The sequence below is a fragment of the Camelus bactrianus genome, chromosome 14 (assembly GCF_048773025.1).
Source record: "Camelus bactrianus isolate YW-2024 breed Bactrian camel chromosome 14, ASM4877302v1, whole genome shotgun sequence".
NCBI lineage: Eukaryota > Metazoa > Chordata > Mammalia > Artiodactyla > Camelidae > Camelus > Camelus bactrianus.
Genome location: NC_133552.1, coordinates 69,933,055 through 69,947,598, shown reverse-complemented (window position 1 = coordinate 69,947,598; position 14,544 = coordinate 69,933,055).

Genomic DNA, 14,544 nt, shown 5'->3' with positions numbered 1-14,544 from the left:
GATGAAGAAAGGTACGGCCCTTCTCCCCAAGCCCTTGCCTTCCAGGGTGTGACGTCGGACGGGCTCTGTGCTGAGGGCCGCTCTCCTCGTAGACGTGTTTTTCCATAAAGTGCAATTAATAATTCATTCAGCCTTTGTCCAGCTCAACTCCATTGTCTTTGAACAGAACATGAAATTCCCACAAGTGTGCGGTGCCGTCCTCTCCCAGACGGTGAACGCCACCGAAACAGAACTCTTCTGAGAAGCCGACCTCGATGCTGCCTTTGTGTTGGTGAAAGGACACAGAACAGGTCTAACGAGAGATGGACCCAGAGGGGGCGAGCCAGAAAGCCTGCTCCGTCCCCACGTTGACGATGATTGAAAAGTAAATTGCTTTCTAATAAGGGTGGTATTCTCAGGGGGACGGGGCGAAAGGGTTAATTTAATGCTTGACCCATTAAAACCGTCACCGCAGTGAGAAGCTCGCAGGCTGATTGGATGATTGTTCCTGCAGAAGTGGTTGAAAACTGAGCCTCGCTGGCCAGGTAATCCCGGGGCCTCGGCGTCCAGCAGAAGACGGGGCGGCCAGAGCCGGTACGGCCACCCGAGATCCTATTACTTGTCGTCTTTCAAGCATAATAATGAGATTACAGTAACCCTAAACTGGCTGCAGGCAGAAATCTGGCTGCCTGTCAAGTTCATTGTGTCGAGTTTTACGACAGTCCAGGTCCGGCTCCCCTGAACCTGCGATGATGCCCCTGGGGTGGGGGCGGGGGAGCCCTGAGAATCCAAGTCCGGCGTCAGGCTGGCTTGGACCCTGGCTTCTGACCAACGACCTGTCGTAGAGCACAGGGGGACCCTTGCTCATGTTTGTTTTTTTCACCGAGTGGTTAAAAAGTAATGATAGGAATGAGTTCCACAGCCCTCCCCCCGCCCAGGTCGGTGGCAGATTTTCTGTGAGTCCTGAGAGGGTGCGTGGTGGATCCGACTCCAGCCGACTCCAGCCGCGCCTGCACACGTGGGGCTCACACCCGCCTCTTCCCCCCTCCTGGAGTCACCCCGTGTCTCATTAACCCCACCTTCAAAGAGAGGAGGTGAGGGAACTAAAGAGGCAGGAACCACCTTCGTTCTTGAGAAAAGCGGTTTGTCTCACTGGATGCTGCCCAGGGCCCTGTCCGGCGGGCTCCCGCGGGGCTGCAGCGTGCAGATGTGTGACTGTGACGCGCCACAGCAGCTGTGGGCTGGGGCCACCGGCGCCCTTCGTCCTGGAGGCGCTGCCACCTGCGCCCCGTGCTCCGGGTGAGGACCTGCCCGGGGGTCTGTAAGCAGCAGAGCCCAGCTCCCGGGGGGCCACCGCCCGCTCGCGGGGCTGTGGCCAGATCCTGAAGACAGGTTCTTGAGAGATGGACTTTGAAGTGCCTTGTGTTCTTTTAGGAGACATGACAATCCAGAGCGGCAGACGGGACCGAGTCGTGGGTGCTCCCTCAGCAGCCACCTTGCTGCACAGGCACTGAGTCCGGGGCAGCGGCCACCGCGGGGCGATCGGGACCTGTCGCTTTACCCTTTCAGAGGCTGTTCATTCGTCAATACTCAGCACTAATGTCTGCTGGCTCCAGAACAGGGAAGGCAAAGAAAATCTCCCGGATAGAGAAAACCCAGCCTGAGTCCCCAGAACGGAAGAAGAGGCTTGTGCACACTGGGGTCTCCTGCGCAGAAAGGGACCTGAGGGCCCCGTGGCCTCGGGTCTGCCCCAGCCCTGTGACGCGGGGCTGGGGACGGCGCGGGGCTCTGGGCGCTTCCCTTCTGGAGCACTCCCTTGGCCGTGGACTCGCCCTGCGCTTGGCTCTGCCCCTTGCCTTCCCACCTGTAAGACAGGACGGTGGTCCTTGCCTCCGCATGTCTCGTCCCCACGACGACAGCCCCTCCCTGAGGCCTCCTCTGCTGCAAGTGAGGCAGCTTGGGTGGGAGAGCCTTTGCAAGCCCAGCACATGCCTGTGCCCACGGCACCGAGGACTCCCGGGGGTGGGACCCGCAGCAGGACCCTGGACCCGGCGACCACACCGGAAAGGGGTCGACTGCAGGCCCCGGCTCCAGCCACGGCTGCCGGGGCACTGAGGGAGCCCCAGAGCACGGAGGGAGCATCTTCACCCATCCCTGTACCTGGCGGGGTCAGGCGTGCGCAGGGTGCGCAGGGTCTAACTCCCGCGGGGATCGTCAGCTAGGGCGGGTTAAATGAGAGTCCCTGTCCCCCTCAGAACCTGAATTCTGATTGCCGACCTCCGGCCCCCCATCAGCCACCCCAGCAGGGGTGGGGTCCCCAGTCCCCCTCAGGAGCAGCCCCAGGTCTGCAGGGGAGGCCCCTCCCTTTGCCACCTGAGAACTTCTGCTTCTGCAGGACCAGTGGGGCCTGGTCTGGGCTCCCGTCCACACGCGGTCCCCACAACACCAGCCCTGAAGCCAGCGGACCAGCCTCCCCCGCGTCATGTCCTGTCCACGGCCCGTCTCTGCTGACGATGGCAGCCATGGGGACAGCCTTCCAGTAGCGTCCAAGAACTGAGTGGGTCCTCACTGTCCAGCCCTGTGACGGGCACAGAACACTCATAAATAGCATGTGACCACCTGGGCAGCCCAGCTGCCAGCGGTGACGCCAAGCGAGGGGCGTGTCTGGGCCTCCATCTGTTCGGACCCGAGGGCAGGCCCAAGGGGAGCTGGCCAGGGTGTCTCGCTCCCGGTCAGTGGGGCCCCACCGACCCAGGGCCACGTTGTTAACGGAGGGCCCTTCGTCATCCCTGTCCGCCTGTCCCCCTGGCCGTCCCCCAGCCCCAGCCCCCTCTCCAGAACCTCAACCACAGGGACAGCCTCAGTCCGACCAGCCCACGCACTGCGTACTCTGCTGGGGCCGTGCCCTGTGGCCGGTAGACTGCGGACCCCCGACCTGGGAGCGTTTACAAGACAGCAGTAGGAACTCGGTGCCAACAAGTGACCATCACAGAAAGCAGAGTTGGGCAGAGACATGAGCCGAGACTGTGGGCAGTGAACTCTCTTGGGTTCCTAGGGTGGGCATGGTTTGAGAAAAGGCCGTGGGAGGGGGTCAGGCAGGTGCAGACATGGAAAGAACATTCTGGGTGGGAGGGGGAGCGTGGACAGAGCCATGAGGCAGCAGGCGGCTCGGCTGTGTGGAGCGCAGTGCAGACGGAGACCCCCGCGGAGCAGACACTAGGGGTTGGGGTGCTGCTGGGAGGACGCAGGTGCTGGGCTGAATGCAGCGTGGTGGGCAGAGGAGGTGCCGCCCCGGTCACGAGAACCAAGCTCGGGGGAAGGACCGGACGAAGCCGTCCACTCCTGCTTACTCTCTCCTGGTCTCTCCACCCGCTCTGACCCCTGCTGGCCACCCTCCGTCTGGGAAGCAGCATCGCCCACGGTTCACGTGTCAGATGGAGGGGGGCAGCTGTCCTGCCGAGCCCTTGTGCACCTGCTGTGTGCAGACTCCTCCTCGAGGGGAAACCTCTGCTCCCCGGACCAAACGGTGGTTTGAGGTGTGACAGACTCCCAGGCACTTAGTAAAGACGGGAAAGCGGGGTTCATGAACGTCTGTGAAACTAACCTTTGACAGGGCTCTGGGAGACCCCAGAGCCACGACTGAACTTGAATGTACTTGGCATTTTGATTGTTATGACCCTGCGACCTTGTCTTGACAGTGGACGTACCAATGGTACATCCGATTCCAGTATTTTAATGACTTTATAACCCAACGCCATTGATCTGAGCATCTCTTTCACAGATTGTGAAGCAATAAACTAATCTGATGCTGAAGTAAACCTTTAGTGATGGTTTTTGTATTCTGCTTTGTGACTGTTTTTCATTAAAGATGACGTAATACACATTGGAGGAAGCCCAGATAGAGTGAGGTAAATATATGTAGTCACGTGTACGAGTGTATATAAATCCAAGTGCCAACGTCACAGTCTTGAAATACTACTTCTTACTAAAACGAACCGGAGCTCCTTGGAGAAACAGCTAGACGTGCACAAGCTCAGCCTAGGACATCCTGCTGCACCATTAGGGGTGGAGCCAAATGAAGGAGGCTCTCACTGACCAAGGTGGGACAATTTAATCATCAGAATGTAGCAAGTGAAGTGGATCAAAACAACACACATATGTTTAAACCCACGAGTTCTTAATGAAGCTGAAAAAAAAATTGGTACCCCTGGAGGATGCTAATGAATCATTCATTATTTTGAACACTAGTAAACAAAGGGAGGAGATCAAACATTTACCCCACCTTTCACTATAAGCTACACACTGGGCAGCCAGCTACAATACGAGGAAGCTTTCTCTTTATAGACATGTTTCAGCGTGTTAAGGAGTGGCGAAGAGGCAATTAGAATAGGACCAAGTTCCAACCTTAACTGGATTAACGTCTCCCGACACTGAGTGGAAGCAGCTGCTAACATCACAGAGACGGCTTCCTGCCTCCTGACCTGACGAGCAGCAGAAGCACCTAGGAAGTGGGCTTGCCCTCCCTCCACCCCGGGAAACAGAAGCGGTCACCCCCCCAGACCTAGTTACAATTTCTAGGAAACAGAGGAGCGTGTTGGACTAAACCACTGGGATGAAATTGGGAAAGTTCCCAAAGTGGGAAACCTTGTAGATCAATGACTGTCTCCTAAATAAAAATCATAAAGAAAAAAAAAAGAAGAAGAAGAAGGAGAAGGAGAAGGAGAAGGAAGAAGGAAGAAGGGGAAGGGGAAGGGGAAGGGGAGGGGGAGGGGGAAGAGGAAGAAGAAGAAGAAGGAGAAGGAGAAGGAGAAGAAGGAGAAGGAGAAGAAGAAGAAGAAAACAGTAGTGAGAACTACTGATCGAAACAGACTTAAGAAACATTTCCATCAATCGCGGTGTGGGAAACCTTATCTTGATCCTGGCTCAAGCACGTTTTATTCTTTAAACTGAAAAAATATATTTATTTATATGACATCCCCAGGTCAGATATGTGATATTAAATGAGACAGTTAGAAATTTAAACATTGGCTATAGGTATTTTATGATATTAAAGAATTATTGTTAAATTTTTAGGTGTGACTGTGGGTAATCACGATTTGTAAAAAATGATTCCTTAAATTTTAAATTTTAAGGATCCACCCCTGAATGTTTTACACGTGAAAATACATAGCACTTGGGGTTTGCTGGGGGACGGGAAGTGGGAAGGCGGGGTGGGTAGACCCAGATCGTTATGAACTGCTGGTTGTTGATGTTTGCTGGTGGGCACAGGTTCATTGTGCCTTTCTGTTCACATTTACATGTTTGGCGTAATTTTTAAAATGAAACACGTTATACATACATATATAGTCTCAGATTCCTAGAAAATAAAGTCATTACAATTGCTGAAAAGCTAAAGGTTTTCTGCTTCTATCTGCAAGGGTTTCCAGGGGCGCGCACACACACACACGTACATCCCTGCTCACGTCCGTGAGGATGTACATTCACAGAGAGCTCCGCGTGGATTCCAGTCACTTTGCCTGGTGAACAAGGTAACGCATCCTGGAGCCGTTGATTAAAAACACGAACCAAACTGAAAATTATGCTGCAAAGTTTAGAAAACTTTCAGAGGTTACACTTGACAAACTGCGATCCTGCCTTGAACAATGACAGAAAGCCGCGCAGAAATACCGCGCTTCATCTGGTGTGGGTCTTTATCTCATCCTGACAGATTATTGCTGGTTAAATTGTCGTGCTGACTTAGAGGCAGGACTCTTCAAGGGAGTCAGAAATTAAGGCTTCACCAAATGGTAATAAAGCTATTAAAAATGCAAACAGCAAACAGCGACACTGTGCAGGTTAGACAGCTAATCCAAACTAGCAGTTTAAAAAGCAGAGCAATTACACTTTTATTTAAATGCAAGGAATATGAACAAGAATAGAATGAGCAGCCGTGTTTAAATGCATTCTTTTGAATATTTATTAGAAATAATACATGTAGTTAAGCCACTTATCTGATTTCAGTGAATAAGTAAGATGCAAAAGATCAATTTTCATAATTATACCGAAGAAGTCTGTCTTTCATAAAAACCTCATTAATAACTCCATTATTACTGAAGAAATATCTCAGTATTATTATTGTTATTCTAATTATCAGCAAAATGCTACTGATAATGTTGTCATAAAATTTCCTTTTAGTATCCTATTAAGAGAGATAGACTAAGTGGTGGTTTAAGTTAGATCTAGACCCTAAGTGGCATTATGAGAATCTTCTTTGTGTGTTTGGTTAAAATACATTATGTGTGTAATTACATAAAATACCACGCGTTCGGCAAACAGGGCTGTATGTGCACGTCTATCTGCACGTGGCGTGTAGTCCCCGAGCCCACAGATCCCACACACGGGCCCCCCAGACGCCTCGGACTTGGAGACAGTGGGGCCGTTCTTGGAAGTCATGACATTGAGCATCTTAAAGTGAAATATTCTTGCATATTAACCAAGACTGAATACTGCTTTTAAGACTTTATGAGTCTGTGAGACTCACAGGCCTAGAAAATAGACTACGGTTACTTATGGGGGTGGAGGGCAGCTGGAGGGATAAATCAGGAGCTCGGAATTCGTAGGTACGACTACTGTACATAGAAGAGATAAACAACAAGGACCAGCTGTACAGCCGGGGAGCTGCATTCAGTACCTTGTAACGGCCTCTAATGGAAAAGAATGTGAAAAGGAATGTATACATACGTGTAACTGAGTCCCTATGCCGTGCACCAGAAATTAACACAACATTGTAAAACTCAACTGATTTATACTTCGGTAAGAAAAGGAAGTTTAAAAACTTAAATAAATGGATAAAAAATTTATGCAATTACTAATTTCTACCCTCACCCCTTAAAGACCCTTGGCCTGTGCTTATGGAACTCCCACCTTCAGAGGAAGCCCTGTTTTTCCCCAGTTTGATCACCGATTGTGACTCCAGCCTGGATGTTAGGAAAACAACTCGGTTTCCATTGTGGGGGAACAAGGCCCCGAGAAGCAGGACCCCAAAGGGCTTTGATTCCTGATCCTTCAGCTCAGCGTCAAACAATGGTTGCCTGAATCTCTGGCAAATGTTGCTGCAATGGAAAAGACAAAACAAAACAAAAAGCATTCAGAGACCTCTCTTTGTGTAATGAGCTCTGCTAGGAAAAAAGGATTCGAGGCAAAATTAACCCTGCGGTTACAGCCGAGACCTTGCTCTTAGCTCAGTTAAAAAAGCAGCAGCAGATTCGGCAAACTCGAGCGCCTGAGCAGCGCGCGTCCCCCGGAGCCCAGGCAGCCCACCCGTCTCACATGCAGGCGACAGACGGCCCGGAAACTCGCCGGGCTGCCTGCCTCAAGGAAGTCAAGTCTCTCTTCCAACGACGGGACTTCTGAAGACACGAGCAAGGTCTTTCTGAAGATGGTACATACGACTGAATAAACAAACCAAAGAAACGCTCTGATTTTAATGCCTCTTTGTGAGTGAGTCTGAACCTCTCTGTGCTGCTGAGATGAAGGGCTATGAACACTCGAAGTGTTTACATGGTGAGCCCTGCTTAGCGAGTTAATGATCACGTAGCTCTGGACTGGAGGAAGTAATACTTTTTTGACAAGGTAAATGAACGGAAGAAACCACAATAAAATAAAAAGCTTGTTTTCACTTATTTTTACTTTCAGCTCAAAGCTGAAAACATGAAAGTTGGAATGTGAGGGCACAGGCCAGCACGGGCGCCCACCCCTGTCCTCACCTCTGTCCTTTGTGATTGTCCTGGGGGATGGACGGGACCGTCCCCACAGCCAGGGCTGCAAACCAAACTGCTCTGTGACCCTCGACTCTCCTCTCCAGGAAAGGAGGTCCAGTTCGGCTCCTGGACAGGTCGCAGGGCCGTCCTTGGTGCACGAGGCCGCTCAGGGGTGCGGTCAGGGCTTCCCTGATTTCAGCGCAATGTATGATTGCAGGTGAAATTCCAGACCAGGGAGCTCCGCCTCTTCCGCCCAGACAGCGCTCTGCTCAGCATCGCTGGAGACACCCCTGGCCCCCGCCGGAGCCCTCTACAACAGGCCTGCTGGCAGCTGGGCCAGAAGGTTCTAGCCTAGGCCAAGTGAAATTCAAGGGACATTGCATCTTAACGCTAACCTGAGTCTCCTAGCTCAGCCCATCCGAGCAATAAAAATTCAACCTTTGTTCCTATGTGAAGGACTCAGAACTTCTGAAGATGGTCATCATGATGCTTGAGAACCCATTCTCTGAGAGCCTTCGAGACTTTGGCTCTTTTGAGCACGCGCTGTGCATCCACCTTGCCTGATGCCGCCTGTGAGCCCTGCAGTAAACCTGCGCTTTCCTCCGCCACAGCCTGGTGTCAGGAGATTGGCTTTGCTGTGGACCCAAGCTTGGTTTGGTAACATTACTGAAAAATGAAATAAAAATAACCATCAAGAGACAAGCTTTTTTTTTTTTTTTTAAATTATGAGATCCAACAGACAGAGCATTGCTTGTGAAATTGGTACAGAAATTTCCAAGTTCTCCCTCTGCAGGGCGGCCCTCCGCTCCCAGGCAGCGCCACCCGTCTGTGGCCCGCACACTTGGCCAGACTGGGGTCGGTGAGGGTGTGGGTTCCCACCTGCCCGTAGACTTGGTCCGCGCACTGGCGTGTGCTGGGCTTGCGTGGAGCCGGCGTAGTTGGTTTGTTTTCCCTTCAAAGGAGCTCTTTTGAAGAATTCTGTGGTTCCTGTTAGGAAGTTCAGACAGAAACGAGCGCTGGGCAGGGCGAGAGGACGGGGAAGGGAAAATCCAGAGCACAAGGAACCTGAGCTGTCAGTCAGCCGGAGCGCAGGGAACCTGAGCTGTCAATCAGTCAATCAGTCAATCAATCAAGCCTGAGACCCGGGAAAGCACGGGAGTGGCCCAGCCTTCCTCTCTCGGCCTGGCCGCTCCCAGTTCTCGGGGCTGCGCCATCTTCCACTATTTTGTTTTACTTCACTTATAAAAATCTTGCTTTTATCACGCTTTTTGTCTCTTTTCAAAAATTCCTTTTCTTTGGGTGATGGAGGACCGAGGTGATTGGTATTTCCCATTTCCCGGTCACAGGAAATGGACGTGAGGTTGTGGTCATTTTCCATCCGAGAACCAAGGTTTCCGTGTCCCTTTTTCTTTGAGGGGAATGTCGTTACTTCCACAAAGGGAACAGTCCCTGGGACACTTAGCGAAGAGGGAGAAAATGGTCTCTTCTTGAGCCGCAGGGCGTCCCCTGGGGGAGAAGGCCGGATGGCAGCCCGGCCGGGGCCGTGAGTGTTGCCCCGGCGGACGGAGCGTGGCTTCCTCAGGCGCCGAGACGCCCGGAGCCCGGCCCACCTGCGCAGGAGAGCGAGGCCCCCCCCTCACTTCCCCGGGTTTTGCTGAAAGAGCTGGAGGGGGCTGTTTCCCCCCCGCCAGACTGCTTGGAGCCACGTGTCCAGATGCCTCCCGTGCGGCCCTCGCATCACCGCAGAACCCCAAGGTCAGGCTCCCTGGTTGGATCAGGAACACCTGCCTCGGTTCTAGAAGCAGCAGGCGACGGGGGCTCTGCTGGAACCCGTGCTTCTGGCTGCGGGCAGAGCCCGGCCCCTGGGGCTGAGCCCACGGCCGGTGGGTCGCCTCGGGTCCCGCCTGCCAGCTTCACCTGCTCCTTCCCGCGTGCGGTGACCGGTGAAGGCACGTGCAGAGCCAACTGGGTTTTCTTTTTGAAGAAAGGACTCCCTGGAAAAAGGCACCCTAATGAATGTCATTGAGGGAGCGGTGCTGCGCTGCCCGCGGCCCCGAGCAGGCCCCAGGGCCAGGCAGAGCCCGGCTGTGAACAGCCCAGTGTGTCCATGGCAACAAGCGCCAGCATCCAACTTTTCAGTGTATGAAGGAGGTAATTACTCTCTTCTTCCCATTTGTATAGTTTATAACAGCAGTAATGCTGCCCCCGCCCCCAGGTCGGACAACTCCCAGTGATTAATGACCAGCGGGCCATTTGCATTGACTTTTTTTCCTTAAGGGCCTTTGGTTTCCCTCCAGGTTTTAAAACTCCTCTGGTCACTCGCTAACTGCCAGAAAATGTCCTCCTCCTGGGTCACGACGGCCACCCCACTGTTAGTTTTAAAACAAAGGCACATGGACCGGCGTCTCTCGCTGTGTGGCCCCGGCTGGTCTGTGGGAGGCTTGGTTCCACTCCCACTCTGTGTGTTTACGAAAATGGACTCGGGCGTTTGAGGAGGAGTGTGTGTGGTGTTTGTGAGACAGCGAGTGACACACAGGACAATGGGTGTGTTGGCCGGACCGGTTCGGTTTAGTGCCCCCCCTCCCCCCGCAGCCGCTCTGTGGGCATCCAGCTCGTCCAGCTGGCGTCCCTGCTGGTGTCTCTCATCCAGGTCCCGTCCTGCCCTCTGCTTTCCCTTCAGTGTCGCTTGTCCCCCCCCTGCGGTGGGGAGCCCCAGTCGTCCCTGTGCAGCTGCTGCTTGGACGTCTGTCTGTCCGTCCTCCCAGATCTCCACACACATGACAACCCTCAAGTTCCCAAATACCGATATAAACTCTAAGAAAAGTTCAAACAAACCCTTCTCCTCTCTCTTGGCCAGAGAGTGGGTTCCTCTGCTGCGTAAGAAGCTGTGTTTTCCTGTTTCCACTGACGAGTGTCATCAGGAACCTGCCACAGGCCAGGGTCTGGTTCCAGGTGGGCGAGCCCAGGGCATCCCCCGCACAGGAGAGCCGGGGCGGTCCACGCAGGTGACACCAAGGCCTTGTCCGCTGCTGGGTGGCCTCCACGCCGGGGACATGTAATGTGAGTCCCAGTTGTGGGAAGAGTACTGTGGGCCGAGGGAAGAGCAAATGAAGAAGCCCTGAGGTGACCCAGCAGAGGGGTGGAGGCCCCGTGGTTGGGCAGGGGGTGGGGGCTGCCAGGTTGGGGCAGTGTGGGCAGGACCCTGGGGACCACAGTCCAGGGTGGGTTTCATGGAAGAAGTCTCCTGATCTGACTGGTTATCCTAAAGGCTCTCTGATGCTCTGTGGGGGCGCAGAGTGGATGTAGGCAAGGAGGGAAGAGCGGGCAGGTGGTGCATGGGCAGGTGGGGGGGCAGGGACCAGGGGTGGGGGCGCAGGCAGGGGCGGCTCCTGGGTGGCAGGGAGCCCCGACTGGGGATTTGGGATGCCCAGGCACCCAGATGGGTATCGGGGCACGTGGGGGTGACCCACTCAGAAGCAGCAGCCTGTTGGTACTCACCCTCCAAAGGTCACCGAGTAGGATTTAATTCTGACTGTTCAAAGACCCCTCATGACTGTGCAGGGCTTTGAACCTCGGCTATCACTCCGCCACAGAGACATGAGAGGTGGCAGTGAAGTTCAGCTGGTTAGAGCGACTGGTACACTGGTTTTTACCCCAGTGACTACCTAACTGCCATCACAGACTGTGAAGATTCGCGCTGAGGAAACAGCGATCACCTGTGGGGCCGCTGTATTTGACAAGGAAGAACCACCCCCGCCCCCACCTCCTCTTCCCTCCGCGTTGGGGGGCCGTCTGCAGGTAGAAGCTCCGCCAGCCACTTACCAATCCTCCTTCCTGACATCCTGACCGATTCCCACTGGCCCAAGTTCCAGGAACTCAATTAACTTAGTTCCCACCAACGAAGGACAGAGAAGTCCAAGGAACGGTCTTCAGAGGAGCTCTTCTCTCGCCTGAATTGTAGGTGAGCTTTTTGATCCATTGAACAACTTAACCGAAACAGGTCACTTCCGTTAACACCACACAGGGCTCTGGTGCGCTTTCCATATCCTTTGTGTGTCATCAGGGTCACGCTGGTACTTTCTATTTGGTTTTCAACGTAACTCACCTCTTTTGAATCTCTCATTTTGTGTGTTGCCCCCTGTGGACCCCCAACACGATGTTCCTGCCCCCCAACACTGCCCCGCGGGGAACGTTCTGTTGGCGTGTTGCTGCCACTCACAGGATGTCTCCCCAAAGCGCACACCTGCAGTGTGACCCCTGCTCCCTCCCCGGATGAGAGGAGTGCGCGTTGTCACCTTCATATCTACGCAGGGCGTTATTTACTTCAGTTTGTAAAGTGGGTTTCTAGGGTTTGTATAGCGCGTTCTTTTATCTAAGAGAAAGCTTCAGAGAGTGACTGAACAGAGAGACTGTGTATCACGCAGGTTTGAGGATGAGCCTGGGGGAAAGGAATTGATTTGGAGGAAAGAGAATGAGGAAGGATAAGGAGCGGGGGCTACAGAGGAGCAGGGGAGTCAGCGGGTGAGAGGGGCCCTGACGGCTGCAGGGCAGAGCCTGTCCATCCAGCCTCAGAGGGGGAGCCTGAAGTCTGGCTCCAGGTAAACAACCACGAACGGTCCACAGCACCCCCCACCCCAGCAATCAGGGCGATGACCATTCAGGCAACTGGAGAGAAAGCAGAGTGAAACAGACAGGGGGCCCCCAGACCAAGGGCTCCGACCCCCGTCCTGCCCTGAGGCCAACCGGAGCTGAAGAGGTCTCTTCAGCAGGACCCGCCTTGGGGCACAGAGGACGAGGGGCCCTCTGGTGATCCAGCCCTTAGGTGATCCCCTGGACGCCAGTCAGCAGCTCACATGCCCAGGGCATTACCGCGGGTACCGAGGAGCTGAGCAACGCCTTGAGCCAGCTTGACTCTGACGCTGCCAGAGCTCCACGCAGCGGCAGACCGGGAACGTTCACCGAGTGAGATCACTTGGCCTGTCACCAAACCCACCTTAAAGGTTTTAAAAGAACGGCGGTCATATAAATTACATTGGTTAACATAATGGAATTAAGAAGGCAGCCAATAGCCAAAAGATACCTGGAAATTCCCCAGTTTTTTGCATATTAAACAACACATTTCTGAGTAAGCCGTAAGTCAAGGAGAAAGTATCTTAAGTATTCCCAGGAGACTCAGAAAATCTTTATTAGCTGAATAAGAACTAAAACACAACATGTCTGGGTTGGAGGGACTGGCTGGAGCCATGCTTAGGAAGAAACAGATGGAAACGTTCACGTTTGAAAATAAATAAGCCTCAAAGCACGAGGGAGCTAGAGAAACAAGAGCAAAGGAGCCAAAGCAAGAGGAAGGGAGGCAGCAGTAAGGCAGGTACCAGTGGGGCCAGAAGCTGCTTCGTTGACAACATCAGCAAAGCTGATGAACTTCCAGCCAGACTGACAGAGGACAAAGCCGAGATACCGACAGTGCCTCTCGGGGGTCGGGGGGTCCCTGCAGGCCTAGAGACGTGGGCAAGAGCCGGGAAACTGGGGGCAACTTGTCAACCACATGTGCGAACTTAGATTAAATGACCAGTCCCTTGAAAGACAACAAAAACTCACTCAATGAGAACAGAAAACCCAAATTGTCTGTATCTATTAAAGAAATTGAAGCCACACTTAAAAACTTCTTTAAAACATCTCAAATTCACTTGAAAATTCTATCAAGTATCTAAGCAAGATACTATACTAATCTGCACAACCTCTTCCAGAAACCGGAAGAGGCAGGAACCCTTCCCAGCCCACTTCGTGGGGCCCCCATCACCCTAACACAAAAGTGACAGGCCCGTGTTCTTCATGAACATGGACACAGACATCCTCAGGGAAACAGCAAACAGAAGTGGCCGTTTATAATAAGGATCATAAGCAAGCAGGGTTTGTCCTGGGAGGGCAAGGCAAGTTCAGTATTTGAAAGTCAGTAAACACATCATCAAGGGTGAGACCGCTAACCTCCCCACGTCCGATTCTGCCTACATCGCGCAGGAAGTCCTCGCCGACGAAGTCAGACAAGAAGCCAGAGCGCACAAACGGCGAAGGAGAAACAAAACCGTCCCTACTCACAGGCGACGTGGTTGTCCACGCGGCACGCCCTGGGGACGCGGCAAGGTCCCACAACGAGTGGCTGACCGCCGCGAGGTCATAGGACACACGGCCAGTGTGAAACATCGGCTGTCTGTCTGCATCTCAGAGACGAACAAACGGAAGTCAGAGTTTTAAAGCTACCACTTTAGCTGTAGCATAAAAAATGAAATACTTAAGTATCCTTGTCACTAAATATGTGCAGGATCTGTGTGCTGGAAACTAAAACATCGATGAAAGAAGCAAGAGAAAATCTAAATAAATGGAGAGACACACTGCGTGCCTGGCCTGGAAGACACACTCGGGCTAGCGTGTCGGCTCTTCCAAAATTGCTCTGCAGGTCCGAGGCAATCCTAATCAAACCCCAGCGAGTTTCTTTTAGAATAGACAAACGGACGCTGAAAGTCACACGAAAAGGCAAAATTACTACAACTGCCCAGACAATTTTGAAAAGGAACAAAGTTAAAACTATCTGATCTCAATACTTACTCTAAAGCTACCAGAATCAAGACAGCGTTATTTACGTTGGCAAAAGGGACACATAGATCAATAAAAGAGACACACATGTGGTCGGCTGATCTTCGACACGCTTACAAAGGCAGTGCGGTGGAAGGGAGACAGCCTTTTCAGGTGGAGCCACTGGACAGCCATACGGGGGCCGGGGGAGAGCCTCCATCATAGCCCTAAATGTGAAACTCAAAATTGTAAACAT